The 4,982-nt window shown below is 38.8% G+C and overlaps 1 pseudogene; it reads right to left on the minus strand.

Annotated features, from left to right (window-relative positions):
- Positions 1-374: 374 nt before the first annotated feature.
- On the minus strand, positions 375-1,486 carry LOC118711311 (annotated as a pseudogene).
- Between the last annotated feature and the right edge of the window lie 3,496 nt (positions 1,487-4,982).

Raw genomic sequence — 4,982 nt, forward strand, 5'->3', positions numbered from 1 at the left:
CATTTAGTCCAGTTTCAGCAAGAATCCTGTTGGGTCAGTTTTGGGAAAATTTTACACCATGATATCTGATCAAATTCTTCATCCCCTGTGCTTGGTATCTTATCACTCTGGCCTACCTGCAGCAAGAATCCTGTTGAGTTGGTCTAGCAAGAATCCCCCTAATCTTAATCTTTCCTCTTAGTAATTTTCTATCCACTAACCCTTTACCCTGTTCCTTGGGTATCAGTTGCCCAAGGAACTTTCTTCCCCAGACCCCAAGGTCAAAGTTTCAAGTTATTAATGTTCACTCACCAATAAAAATTCACATGAGAGAATGCTGCTTCAGCAGACAATCCATGTTATTCTGAAGGCAGCAGGAAGTGGGAGAGAAGAGGTCAGTGTTTTCAAAACTTCATTCAGATGCTTTTCCAATTAAGTGACCCAGATGACTAGCAGAGAACATTGGGCAGATCCACCACAGTCTTATGAAAACAAAGTCCGCTGGATGCCATCTTTCCTGAAGAGAAGATCAACTCAGCTCATTGTAAACATAGAACTGAGTGCACTGCTACATTGCCACACTAAATTTGTTTCTCTAGTTTCTCCGGTGGTTCTGTCTCCGAGTCTGGATTCAGGTCTGGGTGGTGGATTTCAATGAGAAGAACATAGATGAGGCCTCCAATGGCAGCACCAACCATAAGGCCACAATAGGAATCCACCAGAAGTAATTTCCAACTTGGAAGACATCAAACCCTCATCCTGCCAAAGCAGTGAAAAGTCTGGAACTCAGATCTTGAGCTGGGTTTACAGAGCAGCCACAGTTCAATCCCAAAGAGAAGAAAAGACAATAATCAGGAGGCCAATGACAATGGGCTCTAGGCCTCTGAGGACTCCCCCGTTTCTGAAATCAAAGATGACGAAGACAATCATAAGGAGGAACGTGGTGGGCATTACTTGGTCTGCAAATGCATTTGCCAGACACATACAGAGCTGAGTACGTTGCAAAAATGTGTGCTGCTGCATTTTCTCCCACAATGAGTAGTTTTCCAACAGCAAAGGACATAGTCCATCATAGTAAATACCAAAGAGGGTTACAGACCCTACAAAGGCTCCCAGGAACTTGGCTCCCACATAATAAGGAAATTTGAACCATTTCATCCATCCAAAGAGACATTGCAAAAGACACAGCAGGGTTGATGTGGCCACCAGAGACACAATCCCATCACATAAATGGTCATGATGACCGCCATTGCAAATGCAACATTCACAGTGAGGACTTCTCCAAATGTCCTCGACTGAGGTTGGCTTGGGCAACACAGCCACATCTGAGGACGATCATTATACACGTGCCCAAGAACTCAGAGAGCGTTTCTTTAGCCAAACTGCTCTTCAACAGCAGTCTCTGTTTAAAGCTTTTCCTCCTCTGTTCCTTCTCAGGCTGCATCATGTGGCTTCTCCAAGGATCACTCTTTCCACCAATACCTGCTGCTTCTGTCCCTACTTCACTCACACATCCCACTTTTTCTTATTGTATTCAGAGTTGAGTCCCATCTCTCTCCTCTACTACAAAATCAATTGTAATAGTCCCTCTGAATGAAGTCAGGCTGACTGTCTTTAACAAGTGTCATAAGTGATTTTTTCTTTAACAGTAAGAGATAAGGAAGGAGAGGTAGGAAATATGCTAATTTTGCTATTACTTATAGTGGCTTCAAGCCAATTTCCTAAAAGTCATTCTGCAGATTGGCCTTAGAGCAAATTGACTTTTGGGGAATTGATACAGTGAATTAGCTTTGGACAAATTTACTTTTAGTGAAATCTGCTTCTGCTAGATTAGGAAACCAGTAAACATACCTAAAGAAATACAGAATATATATTAATATGTATTAATTAAATACATAGACAAATATATACATTTTTGTACAAAATTGTAATATATAAAAACCACTAAAATGAATATATAAACCTTCCAAGTAATCAGAATTATTACACAATTATTATAGAATTATTATATAACCCTTCCAAGTATCAGAATTATTATACAAGAAGAGGAAATAATGAAAAAAAAATTTTAAGCAATGAAACAGGAAGTACCAAAAATGGCAAAAGCAAATCCAAATTATATCTGTCATAGCAGAAAGTACAAATGGGCTAAACTATCTTGTTTTTAAAAATATGATTGGATTAAAAAACACAAACTGCACTCTGGATACAAAGCAATATAAAGGAGAGTTTATTAACAGTTGTAGAGCTAAATTTCTTAGATTTAAATTAATGTCATTTTGGGGCAACTTGCTTCATTTCTCAGTGCCTCAGTTTCCTCCTTGATTATTAAATGGGGATATTAATTAAAGTTAACTCAGTGAATCATTGAGAAGATTAAGCAAGTTAATATATATAAAGCATTTAGAATAGACACTTAGTAAAAATTCAATAAATATTGGCTCACTATTACAACATGAGACACATCTAAAACCAGATAATTTAGAAAGGTTGAAAATAACAAGATGGTTAAAGTCATATCAATGAAGTACCAACACAAAGAAAGCAGTGTTTGGAATTTAGCACCGGAAAAAAATTGAAGGCAAACAAAAGTACATTGCAATGACAATGAGTGCAGCATTAATATTCCTAAAGTAAAAAGAACAGGAAATACAAGGAGAAATTGAGTGAACCAACAGGGGTAGAAACACCAACCAGGTCATGATGGTTTCAATGCCATTTCAACTGTTCCAGAGCAAGGGAAAGAAAGGTTTTAAAACCAAAATAAGTTCCAGATGAATCAAAGATCACAGTGTTCTAAAAGAAAAAAATGTAAGAAATAAAGGGGGGGAAGTAGGACTAAATCCAGAATCCCTTAAAACAAGATTGATCATTTCAACTTCATAAATATATTTTTAAAATGTTTACATAACAAAAGTCAATAAAACATGTGAAAAGATCAATGATTTATTGGGGGAAATACTTCCAATACTTATTATAGATAAAGGAACTAATTTCTTGCTAAGTAAAGTACTTCTACCAGTCATAAAGAAGATGAAATACATTTGTAAAAAGCTGACAGTTGTACAAAGAATATGGAAAGATAATTCCAGGGAAGAAAACACAAATGGCTGTTTGTTAATATATGAAATGGTGCCTGCCAACAGCTGTCTTTGACCCTAAACTTTCATATGCAAAAATGATATATTTATAACAATATACTTGTTCTATCACTGTTTTTAAAAATTAAAAAATAGAAATAATGTGTCAATCAATAGGGCCTATAATTGGCCAAATAATGCCCCTCACCTCCTGCCAAGATGTCCAGAGATCCTAATCCCCAGAGACTTTGAATATGTTACATGGCAAAAGGGAATTCAGGTTGTAGATGGAATTCAAGTTGTTAATTAGCTGATTTGAGATGGAGAGAGTATCCTGACTTATCCAGGTGGCCCCATGTCATACAAGGGCCCTTAAAAGTGGAGAAGGGCTGTAGGAGAGTCAGGGTTAGAATGAGAGCAGGAGAAAGACTCTATTGCTGGCTTTGCAGATGGCAGGGGGTATGATCCAAGGGATACCGGCAGCTCCTAGGAGGTGAAAGAGACAAGAAAACTGATTTCCTTGTAGAGCCTCAAGAAAAGAACAAGGTGTCCCATGACACCTCGATTTTAGCTTAGTGAGGCCCATGTCAGACTTCTGACCTCCAAAACTGTACTACTTCTGACCTCCAAAACGGTAATATTATAAATCTGTTGTTTTCAGCCACTAAATGTGTGGAAACTTGTTCCAGCACCAATAGGAAACGAATACCCAAGCTAATTAAAAATTGTAGTAATCCATACACTGGGATACCATGCAGCCTTTACAGGAGAGTGAGAAAATTATCATAGAACAGTCTCTGGAATATAATAGCAAAGAATGAAACAATACACACAAGGAATTAGGAAGACTAGTTACTTTTAGGCAGAGAGTGTAGGAGGCAGGGACAAAGGTGACAGGCAGGAAAACATTTTTCCACTACATATCCTTTTATAACTCTTCAATATATAATGTTTTATTTAAAAACTAGAGGCCCGGTGCACAGATTCATGGACCAGTGGGGTCTCTCGGCCTGGCCTGCAAGATTAGGCCGAAAATGGCTTTCCAACATCCCCCAAGGGATCCTAGATTGCAAGAGTGTGCAGGCCAGTCTAAGGGACCCCATCGGTGCACAATCTAGTGGGTGAAGGATGCAAAAGGTTGGCCAGCTGGGGAGCGATTGTGGGAGGGCTCTAGGGCATGTCTAGCCCATCTCGCTTAGACTCCAGCAGCAAACTAATCTACCGGTTGGAGTGTCTATCCCCTGGTGGTCAATGGACACCATAGAAAGCGGTTGAGTGGCTTTAGCATATCATTAGCATATTACTCTTTGATTGGTTGAATGGGTGACCGAACAACCAAGCACTTGAAAAAGCAAAAGCTACAATAAAAAATATTAATATGATTCAGAGATATAGAGATGTCTAGCTGTATAGATAACTATTCTCATATTAAATGCTATGAAATCACAGCTACATCTAGTCTTCTAGCTTTCTTTATCTAGAGAAAAAAGTTTCAACTATTTTTCAGCTCATGGTGTTAAGATCCCTGGACAGTGTTCACAGATTGAAGCCATTTAACACAGGGTTTGCCTTTTTACAGCTGTCTGCAGTTTCAGCTGTCAGTGGAGAGGCTGTAATTCACAGGCATTCCCCTTTTGCTCTCTGCCTCACTGTGTCTCTTACAACTTCTGCTTGTTGCTGCAACACTCGGCTTCTTTCCTTTCCTTTTTTTTTTTTTTTTTTTTTTTCATGTCCAGAACATAGAAGCTGAGAGAGGAAAAGGGAGAGATTACTGTCCTGTAGGCCTGGTAACCTCGTGACTGCCTACAGTCAGGAAAATTGTACCACATTAACCATTGTTTAGAGAGAATGCTGTTTGTTCATCATTTTTGTTTTCCTCCCGGGGCATCCAGCTAGGCTATCTTTCCTATTCTGCTTTGCTGT

The sequence above is a fragment of the Pipistrellus kuhlii genome, unplaced genomic scaffold (assembly GCF_014108245.1).
Source record: "Pipistrellus kuhlii isolate mPipKuh1 unplaced genomic scaffold, mPipKuh1.p scaffold_m20_p_8, whole genome shotgun sequence".
Taxonomy (NCBI): Eukaryota; Metazoa; Chordata; class Mammalia; order Chiroptera; family Vespertilionidae; genus Pipistrellus; species Pipistrellus kuhlii.